We start from the raw sequence: 12,050 nt of genomic DNA on the forward strand, positions 1-12,050 counted from the left end.
CAACACCAAGTCAAGGGTTAGGATCCCCTTACCGGTCATCTTTTTAAAAAAAAAAAAAAAATTAAGACATTTGTAAGTTGTCCCAATACAATCTGAGTACACCAGATCAACATGGTTCATTGTGATTTGTCTAGATGGCAAAGCCAAGGATTCAGACTCCAGTAACAATGATTTAGCCACATAGACAACTTCGAAAACCACATTCATATAGAATTGCTATAGAGCCTATTATCCAGATTCTATACTCTAGGCCAGCAGTTCTCAAGGTGTGGTCCCCGGACCAGCACCATCAGCACCACCTGGAAACTTGTTAGAAATCCAAATCCTCGGGCCCTCCCCCATATCTGCAGGGTCAGAACCGCCAGAGGTGGAGCTCAACCATCTGTATTTTAACAAACCCTCCAGGTGCTTCTGATGCATGCTAAAGTTTGAGAATCAGTGTCCTAAAGGCTCTAGCAACAAAGAACAATTAATTAGCAATTTCAGATGATGTTTTGGTATCATTCCTTTTACCACGCTGATGTTTAAGCAAGAATGCTCCTGCCTTACTTAGATCAGAACAAATGAAAGCACTTCTTCCTTTAATAAGCATATTTCAATTTTACACATTTATATACCAGGAAGTCACATTTGCCTGATGCTTTTATGTTCTCACAGGTCAATGCAAAGTGAAAAAATGTGAATATTTTAGGGTTTTTAGGGCAGGGAGTGAGTCTTGTCCGCTGCTGCTCCAATATTTAACACAGTGCTAACACTTGCAGGCACACCTAAACCCTAGCTGAAAGAATGCAAAACAAACAGCAAATGAAGTGACTGAGAACATTCTACTGTGGCCCTCTCAGGTCCCTGTCCGCCCCCCACCCACCCCCACTCCCAAAGCTGTTTCTCTCCACTCTCCCTCTTGCATTTAGTCCCTCTCTTCTCTCCTCACCCCTTCTGATAAAATCCAAATTGCCCAATCAAGGGGTGCTAATCTGCAAGGTTAAGTCCTCCCTCCTTGGAGAACCATCCTTGACCAGCTATTCTGGAATCTAGCTGAACTCTGGCTGACCCCCTCCCTGCTAAATCCCCATGAAAACATTCTGCTCTACTCCCCCAAGTCAAATCACTCCTTAGAGACTTCTCTAGCCCAGCATTTTTGAATTGAAACTTACACAAACAATACTAAGTAATGCTAACTACAGAAACCAGCTCCTCAGGAAACAGTGCAATCACCCAGTCTGCAATCTTAACCCCAACAAGTGGTAAACGGAAATTAAGTTGTGAGCTAAAAATAAGCTTCAGGTGAGAACCTCCCCACCCCACCTGCTAATCATGGGTACTGAATTCTTATAAGGGAAAGGGAGCCCTGGATGACACTGCCCCCTTCTTTGGTCTGTTTGATAAAAGAATGACCAGAGCATTTGCTGAGGAGGACCCTCCCAGCGCTTTGGTCTTTGGGCCCTTCTGGGACCCCTCATGCAACAGCACCTTCTCTTAGTTTCATCATTGCCAATCTCCTCCCTGGAGAAAAGAAGAGCTGCCACTGTCCTTACTCTCCAGGGACTCAACATAGATGTGTGTCCTAATGAAACAAGTCCTTGGTGCTTCTGAAGAACTGAAGTAGAGATCAGGACCAGTGAGCCTCCGAGTTATCACTAGACTAAGGGTGGAACCTACTAAGCCTCCAAGTTAGCATTAGACTAAGAGTGGACCACAAGTCAACACTCTTAGCTGTGATAACAAGTCTTCCTCTCACCATTCCCTCACACAAAAGAAAAAGGATGGGATGCCTCTGCTTGTCAATGGGACCTTCAATGAGGTTGGTGTGTAAGGCATTTTCCCTGTGCTGGTATCCATGGGGGACTGGGCTGGCACACAGGACAAGGGCCAGAGATATCCCAAGACATCTAAATCTTGAGCTTCTAGAAACAGAGAGAAAGAGAGATCCATGTACCTACATAGAAGAATGCATGGGGTGGGGAGCGGAAATGGGGTACATTACTCCCCCCATGACAAATCTACACAGAGTGCCTTGCATTCATATCTTTCCTGAGCTCAGTGGCCAACTCAAAAGAGCCTCTCATGTCATAAGTTTTCTAAATCCTCGTGGAAACACACTGAGCTCAGAGTCCAAAAGTGTTTAATCCTCCAGAAGTCCCCAAAAGCTCTCCTGTCATACATAGAAGTGCATCTGAATTTCAACCTTGTTTACATATTTCCATCCCTTCCACCCACCCCATCTGAGTCTGCCATATGCTTCTGTGCTTCTGTTTTAGTGTGAGGCTAATTTCTCTACTCAAGGCTTTTTCTCAGGTCAGATACATGTTTTCAGATGCATCCCCTGATCCTCAAGTCTATATTCCTATGTGGATGAGACTATTAATTATCCACCAGTGTCACTACCTTTCTTCTAGTAATAGAAGCTCCCAGGTTTTTGGTGGACACATAGTTAACCACCCAGAAGCCAAATTTCTCAGACTAGCTTTCAGCTAAGTGTAACCCTGTGATAAGCTGTGGCCAACGAGATGTGAGCAGATGTGCAATACACAATGTCCATATCACATCTTTTAAAAAGAAAACTGCCTGCCTTCCACTTACTTCCTCTCTACATCCCCGTTGGCTAGAAAATGGGGACAAAGAGAACAGCCTCGTGGTACCCAGAGATGGGAGCCACATTTTGAAGACAGCAGAACTGACCCACCGGCCTGAGTCCCTGGATGACACTGTGGAGTCCAGGAGCCTGACCACAAGGGCTACCTGCCTGCCCACATGCAGGAAAGACAGAGTTGGCAAACTTTTTCTGCAAAGGACCAGATAGTTAAGTATTTTAGGCTTTGCAGGCCATTCGGTCTCTGTTGCAACCACCCAACTAACCCTTGTGGGATGAAAGCAGCCATAGACATTATGCAAAGGAATAGGTGTGGCTGTGTTCCAATAAATCTTTATTTACAAAAACAGGTGGCAGGTCAGATTTGGCCTCTGAGCTTTAGATTGCTGACCCCTGATCTAGACTACCAAGTAATAGAGAAATAAAATATTTTGTTTGAATCACTGTATTTTGGGGAGTCTCTGTTACAACGGCTTAGCCTGTCATCTTCCAAACCTCTTCCAGGTGGCCACCCTGATGTAAAGCATCAATTAATCCTACTACTATTACATCTTCAGCACATACTCTCGCACACAGGATTCCCTAGCAGCCTAGCAGAGGAGGCAGTCCAGACTCCATTTTTTATAAAACCTCAAATAGGAGAGAAATTGCTGGAATCTCTTAGGTCACTCAGTAACAGCCTTTACTGCCACCTGCAAAGCCCCGGTGCTAACTTTGAGTTTGTCTACCCCTACTCTGACATATCCATGACACAACACTGCCAATAACATTCCCTCTGCTTTTTAAACTGAGGAATCGTAACTTACCTCAGGCAGGAAAAAAGGGTCACTTTGGACGAGGAGCACTGCTAATTCGTCCTGGTTAAGTCCAAAAAGCTCATGATTTTTCAGGACTTTGGAGTTCTCTTCTGAGAGAACTTCATGAGAATATTTGCATAAATTCCTGGAAGAAAATACAATTCTCAGTGTTTTACAGAAGTAAAGAAAAAGAAATCATCCATAAAACTTACAGTTAGCAAAGATAAATACCCATATCCTTTGATAGCTTACACAAGTTGGTTCTGCTTAAAGAATCAACTTTAAAAAGATAAATTTATGAAACAGCTTGATGGGGTGTGTGGTGTATTTTCTTCACAAATTATATACATACATACACATACCCAATGTTAAATTATTACATTACTTCTTTAAACAGTATCTCCCCTGGTATACATTAAATTATAATTTGTGTATAGCTCAGGAAGGTGGAAGAGGAAAAAACTGATAAAGAAACTGAAACCAATCTGTTAGAAATGATTGCCCATTGAGAAACAAAGAACAAATTAGTATAACAAATCCATGGACTGAAAATAAAGTCAACAGGACAAGAGATTTCCATTTATCTAACATTTTAATTATATGAAATTGTTCATTGCTATATCTCTTCTATGTCTTATATACCTACGTATACCTATATTTTCATGACTGCAAAGGAACGGAACAAGCTCTTAATCATATATTTCAAATAACTCTACAGAAAAAGACTTTTTAAAATCCCCTTCACTTTAAGACATTAATGATTTAGGTCAACCCTGTCCAAAAGGACTTTCTGTGATGAAAGAATTGTTGTATAATCTGAGCTTTCCAATACGAAAGCCATATATGGCAACCAGGCATTTGGTATAATCACATTGAAATCTGAAAAGTACTGATTCAGTTTATAGAGAAACCCTAATACCACTGATGCTCTCATTAGACAAACATAATTTGACAGTCATTAATGTCCTTATAACAAACCCATTCCAGTTTTAACTTACATATTTTATATATGATATTGTCAAAGTCCTTAGATTTGTGGTTTTAACAGTTATTAATATGAGGGCATATTAATATTTCCTAGTTTGTACAACCATTATCAAGTTGTTAGGTAGCTAGGTAATGACCAGATTTTTACTATATAGTGCGGCTATCATTACCTTTGTGTAAATAACCTTTCTTCTCTTACATTATTTTCCTGAGATTGATTTCTTTGGTAGTATCGCCTCAAAGGACACAATAATTTTCTTGGCAGCTTGTGTTTCATTTTGCTCTACTACTCTCCAGAAAACAAACCAGCAATCTGGGAATGTGTCCACTTCCCTACACGCACATTAACATTGAATTTTGTCACTTTTTTTACTTGAATAGGTATGTAATAGACTTATACTTGTATGAGTTCATGTTTTTATTACTAGCAACACTGAAATAGTCCCAGATGTTGGCTTGATGTTTGTATTTCCTCTTATTTATACTATTTGTTCATATCCTTTGACTGTTTAAATAGTAGAGAATGGGTACTGACCTGCAGATTTGCAGTTGTTCTTTATATTTTCAATATTAATCTTTACCAGCCTTGTTTATTTCAAGTAGTTTTGCATTTTCCTTTTTATCAAGAATTGATTAAGGTCACTGTTGCTGAATTTTTATATGATCAGGTCCTTCCAATTCACCATTCATAATTTAGGCTACTGCTTTAATACTTGCAAAATTAATTCATCCACCACAGCTGGATAACTATAACATACCATTTTGTTTCATTTTTAAGAGATATTTTCAACATTAATTCTTTAAAACATGTGGAGCTTATTATGACAAATGATGTCAGAGAAAGACATAAGTGTTTTATGTCACCTTTTCTCAATAACATTTTTGTTATCCTAGACTATTGTATGTTAACCTGTTACCAAGTTTAGAACTACTGGAATCCCTATTGTGTTTTTATCAATCTACTGTTCTGCTTTGAATCCAATACCATATAATTTAAATGTCGTATTTTATATATCAACAGAGTAATTTATTATATCACTGGCATGCTCGTTTTCAAGAAACTCTTTAGGGTGCTTAACTTATTTTTCTCTATAAAAATTTTATTAGGGTTTTGTCAAATTCCATAAAATAGCATATTGGGAATCTTATTTCTAACCCTATAAATTAGATTGGATATTAAGAACAGCAGTCCACCTTATTAGTCATTTTGTTTTCCACGGCCTGAAAATATGAAATGGAAAATTCCAGAAAAAAACAATTCATAAATTTTAAACAGTGCAGTTCTCAGTAGCATGATGAGAGCTTGCGCCATCCTTCTTTGCTCCACCCAGGATGTGAATCATCCCTTTTCCAGGGCCTCCACTGTCGACGCTGCCTGTTTACTAGTCACGTAGTAGCTGGCTCAGTTATCAGATTAACTATTGCAGCATCGCAGTGCTTGTGTTTAAGTCACCCTTATTTAATAACAGCCCCAAAGCACAAGAGTAGTGATGCTGGCAATTCTGACTTTATTAGTTAAAGTGCTTCCTTTAACTAATAAAGTGAGAATTCTCGACTTAATAAGGAAAGAAAAAAATCATACGCTGAGGTTGTAAGATCTACTCTAAGAACAAATCTTCCTCCATCCATGAAATTGGGGGAAAAAAAGAAATTTGTGCTAGTTTTGCTTTCACACCTCACACTGTAAAAGTTGCAGCCACAGAGCATGGTAAGTGCTTAGTGAAGATGGGAAAGACATCAAAAGTACAGTGGAAAATATGAACAGAAACGTGTTCCCATGGATGGCCATTGGGTTCGGTAATATCTGTGGTTTCAGGAATGCACTGGGGGTCTTGGAACACACCCCACTCGGATAAGGGGGGACCTACTATATGTCATCTTAACTACATTAAATCTATTCTGGAACAGAAAATATCTGTACATTTATTCAAGTCTGGTTCTGTTTTTCCTATTGTGAATGAAATTTTTTCTTTTAATAGTTTCCCTTCATTTCCCAAGTATTAAATATTATTTGTTGCCACTATTATTTTGTAGTTGTTTGTCACCGGTGAACAGACACGCAAAATGATCTTATTGAAATTGATGATTTTTAAAAAATGTGAACATCTAAGTAAAAGTTATTCTCTAAGAATTAATCATTAGAAATCACTTAACCAAATGCTGTTACCTATGTATAAAACATTTCTGAAACTCTCTGGATTGCCTTCAGATCTAGCAGTGGAACCTCAGAAGAAAAAAATCACAGACTCAACAACCCTGTCAGCCAGTAGCCAAGGCCTTGAAACCTGGCCAGCTTTCCCAAGCACCCTGCTTCTTGGAGAAATCAAGGGCAACTGGTTAGGCTCTGGCCACAGCCTCTATCCCAGCTGTTTGCCCTGGCAGACCTCTCTTGCTCCCCACACCCTCCCCCCTTCGCCCCCAAGATGATCCTGACTTTTATCCTGTTTCTGGTGCTCCTTGATAAGGCTGAACTCAGCTCTCTGCTCACTTTTGGGTTCTGCACTGCGGTTTCAGATAACTGCTCCCTACCTTCCCCCACCACCCAGAACCCTGAGCAACTGGGCTAAGACTCCACCTTATCAAGGGGGGAATCTTCTAAAGGTAATCTCCTCCAGCCTCCAGCCCAAAGCAGAAATCCCTTCCATCACAGCTTGACCAGATGTGTGTGTGCCTTGCCTCGTCACCTTGTAAGGCATTGCCCTCCATTGTTTCCAAGGCCATTGCCATCCATGTTCTTCTTGATATTGAGCTGGAAATGACCTTGCCAAAACACCCCACTGCTGGACAGTTTCTGCCCTCTCGCTGAGACATTTGACAACTGTTAGTCAGAATTTAGAATCTTTGCTTTCACTTTAGCTCCTGTCCAAACATCCTGAACATGGAGCCAAGTGTATGACACCTCTGTAGGTCAAGCGAGTCTCAGGATTGGTCCTGCCTGTCCTGTGCAGGCCATGTCCTAGCTGAGGGGTATGACACTTCCCAAGGTCTCTGAAATCAATACTTCCTCTAAATAACTAAAGGCAGCCAGGTAGCCTAATGGGGACCCCTCTGCCCAGATCCCTGAGTGTCCAGGCTTTTCCAAGCCCACCCGGGCTACTCATGCCTGGAGGAAGAGTCCCACCTGGCACACGCTAGGCTGGCTGGGGTCCCTGATACTGCCATCCGAGAGCCTGGTTTTACTTTTTGTTTCTCATCTCCACCCTCAGGCAAACTACTTATTCCTCTAGATTCTATGATACTCACCTTGAACCCAGCTTCAATCTGCAACATCAACGTCTAGTCTTGATCTGGCCTGCAGCCCCTTCCCTCGCAGGCCATGGTCCATTTCCCCACATTCCTTAGACTTCTCCTATTCCCTCTTAGAGGCTTTATCTTTGCCCTAATTTCAGCATATTAATCAGCCACGAAGGTGGGGCCCTTCTCCCCTTCTATATGGGGAGAAGTACAGAACTAACATTTATTTATTACGCATAGTAACTAAGTGACAGGAACTTTACATTTGTTATTTAATTTAGTAGTCATGATAATCCCACTCTGAGAACTGAGGCCTGATAAAATGAGAAGTTAAAAGTGACTCATCTAGGAAGAAGATCTGATCAATGAACACAGATCTCAAAAAACAAGCAAAAACCTAATCAGGAAAAACAAACAAAAACAGACAGATCTGAAACTTTTCCAAACCAAAATGGAAAAAAAAAAAAGTCATTCTGGACTATTTAAGCCATTACTTGAAAGAAAGTGAGCCAAGATGCCGGGTACTGTTCAAGCTTTATTAAAGGAAAAGAATCTGCTGGGCTGTGCTCAAAGTGGGGAACAGCCCGGGGCTGCCCTGAAAAGGGGGGACAGCACCAGGTGTGGGGGTGTTGGAGCTTATATAGCGTGCCAAGGGCTGGCTGATACCACCAAGGAGGGTCATTATGCTAATATGGATCGGGGTGGAGAATTGCGTCCTTGCGGAAGCAAAAGGGGTTTCTGTTTAAGTCAGGAGGCTTCTCATAAACGGAAGGGGAAGGTGAGGGGAGGAGGGCAGCACCATTTTGTACTTGGGCTTCTCTAAAGTGGCGCTGGTTATGTTGCGGATCTGTTATTACTAAATGGCAAATTCGGAGCAGAGTACAAGCAGAGAGAATGGGCATAAATCATATAAAGAGTGTAGTAGGGACACAATAAATAATAGAAACTATTTGTTATGATTAGCACTGAAGAGCAAAGCTCAGCAGACTGGTCACGATTAGAGTTGGATGGAGGTCAGGATTAGATTTAAAGTAGCAGAAGCTTCCTTCCCACTTTTTTCTGATCTTTCTATCTCAGCTCCAGGTGCCTAATATTGGCTAGGAGGCTTAAGCCAGGAAATAGTATGAAAGTATCCCATGGCCTCTTGGGATTCCCTAAGCTAGTGGGTTCTCAAAGTGTGGCCCAGGCCCAGACCAGCATTGTCAGCATAACATAGGAGGTTGTCAGAAATGCAAATTCTTGGGCCCAATCCCAGACCTACTGGGTGATTCTCAAACTTTTAGCATGCATCAGAACCAGCTAGAGGATTTGTTAGAACATGAGTACTGGGCCCCAGCCCCAGAGTTTCTGAATCAGTATATTCAGGGGGCCTCAAGAATGTGCATTTCTAACACGCTCCCAAGGAATGTTGACAATGCTGGTCCTAGAAGCACACTTGGAGTATCGAGGCTCAAGGCAATAAGTCCTGCAGGTTGTTTAGAAGCCACTGTGGCTCCCCGCGTCCCAGTACAAAAAAGAGCTTGCCTACAAACCATTATGAATAGCCCAGGACGAAACAAGTGTTTGCAGAATGCTGCCTACATTTGGAGCAGATAAACTTTCAACAAACAGCTCAAGTTGAAATAGGAGATGATAACTTTTTTAAAAAAGAGCAAAAATGGCCTTGAAAGAGGCAGAAGTGTCTTTCTTTCAGGAATCTCAAGCCAAAAGCCTAAAAACAAATGACCTTTTCCCTTTTCTCTTCCAGTCATAGAACAAAATGTTATTTTAACCCAGGCAGTAAATGTTCTTTCCCACCAAGGGTGCGGCCTAAACAGCTATCCTGCACAGTGGTTCTTATCCCTGGCTACATAACAATCCACTGGGCAGTGTTTAAAAATACCTAAACCTGGGTCACACCCTCAGGGATTGGTTTTATTTGACTGAGGCGGGACCCCAGGAGATTCTACTGAGCCCTGAGGGCTGAGAATCTCAAGTTGGGCAAGTCAGATTTGATTCTAGGTTAGGTCCGAACTGAATGTTTTGGTGCTTGCAAGTCGCTAAACAGAGCCAGATCTCAGCTCAACAGCCAGACCAAAAAGAAAGAAGATAATAACCTGAGAGTCTTTTTTGCCAGTAATTTGTATCAAAATATCCCTTTCCTTCTGCCCCTCACCTCCTCTGCTCCCCAACAACTCATGGGGTTGATAAGAACAAAGAGGTAGTTGATTTGTATAGAAAACAGGAAATAGCTCACCACAATATAAGCCAGGTAAAAAAGGAACTAGGATGTATGAAAGATAAAATCTACAAAACACTGGTCTAAAGAATAAATGTCGTAAATCAAAAACAACCTGAATGAAATATTATTTTAAAGCCACAAGAATCCTTTTCTCTGTATGTTTGTTCTTCTGATGCTCAAGATTAAAATGCCATGTTATCAGAGGGTAGGGATGTGTCACGGAATCTGGACCCCCTACTAAGATGGGAAAGAAAACAGAGTAGACCAGTGGAGAGCACAGGAACAGGGAACAAAGGATGGTGGGGGTGGGGGGGGAGCGGACAGAAAGGGTAGAGCTGAAAAATGGGCTTGCATTAAACACAGCTGGATTACCCGGAACACACTAGGCACCAGGAAGAGAACCCCGGGGGCCTGCTGCAACACGGTGAGCTGGAGGCTGCAGGTGGCTGCAGGCCTCAGCCTGCGGAGAGAAAGGTACGGAGAAGCCTGCCCGACTCTGGGCAGCAGAGGGCAACAAGAGGGGACCAGGTCCACTTGGTGGGGGCAGGTGGGGGGCCAAGCATCTGTGCACATTTTACCCTTGCATACCAAGAGTGGAACACACAGTGCTGGTGCCACCAAAAAATCATCTCTCTGTGTACAATCTCCCCAATCTTGACTTATTTCTCTAGCCCCTAAGGCAATGCTTCACAAACTTTGTTGGCCATTAAAATCACTCAGGAACTTTTTAAAATCCTAATGCCCAATTCATACCCTAATTAAATCAGAATGTCTAGGGGCAGGAGCTGGACATTGATATTTTTTTAGATTCCCCAAGTGATTCCAATGTGCAGCAAAGTTGGGAAACACTGTCCTAAGTCCATATCCGGACTGAGAAAAAGTGTAGGAAGTGAAGAGAGTCAAAGGGAGGAGGTGGTGGTGGAACTGCCAAAATCTTGATGATTAGAGAAAGTAGGTCACACAAGCCTCCTAATAGATCTGCAACATAACCAGCGCCACTTTAGACAAGCCCAAGTACCAAATGGCACTGCCCACCCTCCTCCCCGCCCCTCCCCCCTTCCCTTTCCAAGAAGCCTCCTGACTTAAACAGAAACCCCTTTTGTTTCCACAAGGACGCAGTTCTCCACCCCGATCCACATTAGCATAATAAACCTCCTTGATGGTATCAGCCAGCCGTTGGCGCACTATATAAGCTCTACCACCCCCACACCTGGTGCTGTCCCCCCTTTTCAGGGCAGCCCTGGGCTGCCTGCTACTTTGAGCACAGCCCAGTAGATTTCTTTCTTTAATAAAGCTTGAATGGTACCCGGCATCTTGTGGCTCACTTTCTTTCACCTCCTCTCCTCTTGTCCCCCAGCCGTATTTCCCAACATAAATCCCTTTGACAGTTATGACAAATATTAAGATAAACTAGAGAGAAAGATTAATTAGCTGGCTAACAGTATTAGCAGATATCTTTAGTGAGAGAGGAAGAGGAGGAAGCTTCTAGAATAGTCAACCCTTTGCAACACAAAGTATGTGCTCAATATTTGTTGATGGGGTGACTAGAATGCCAAAGGTTTCCCATGTGTCTTGTGGTTTTGTCATATAAAATTAACAGACATGTCACCCTCATCTGTGAGAAAGCAATACTTTTTAAAAAAAATCTTTTGTTCACTCTGCACTAAAGAATTCATTTCTCTTTTACTCTCTCAAGCTCAGAAGCCACCTACAACCTTGCATTTGCAATCGGCCAGGAAGTACACCCATGAAGTACTGTTTGTATCTCAAAGTGTGGATGGGGCCCCTGCAAAAGAATCTTTTAGGGTGAGGATTAAAAAACAGATTCCCAGGCCCCAGCCTCCCATTCAGAACCAGAATTTCTGATGTGTGACTTGGGAATTCGTATTCTAGTAAGCTCCCCCACGCGATTCAGATGCATGTCAAAAGTTTGAGAAGTACTGCTCCAAAGCTTGGTACATATACCCCAGATTCTACCCAAAATGATCCACTGGGGTGTGGAGAAAAAAATGTTAGAACTCTTTGTATTAATTTTTTTTATCTAAAAAAGTAGAAAGTTACTGCCTAGGCTGAAAGGGCTGATAGAGTGGGGGAATTAACTGTTTAACCAAGAAGACACAAGAGAACTTTTAAGGGCTGATAAAAATTGGTATATCTTTTTTTTTTTTTTTTGTCTTTTTTGTCTTTTTTCCGTGTCCGGCAATGGATCGCAACCCTCAGT

The sequence above is a fragment of the Galeopterus variegatus genome, unplaced genomic scaffold, assembly GCF_000696425.1.
Source record: "Galeopterus variegatus unplaced genomic scaffold, G_variegatus-3.0.2 Scaffold3862, whole genome shotgun sequence".
In the NCBI taxonomy this organism is placed as follows: Eukaryota; Metazoa; Chordata; class Mammalia; order Dermoptera; family Cynocephalidae; genus Galeopterus; species Galeopterus variegatus.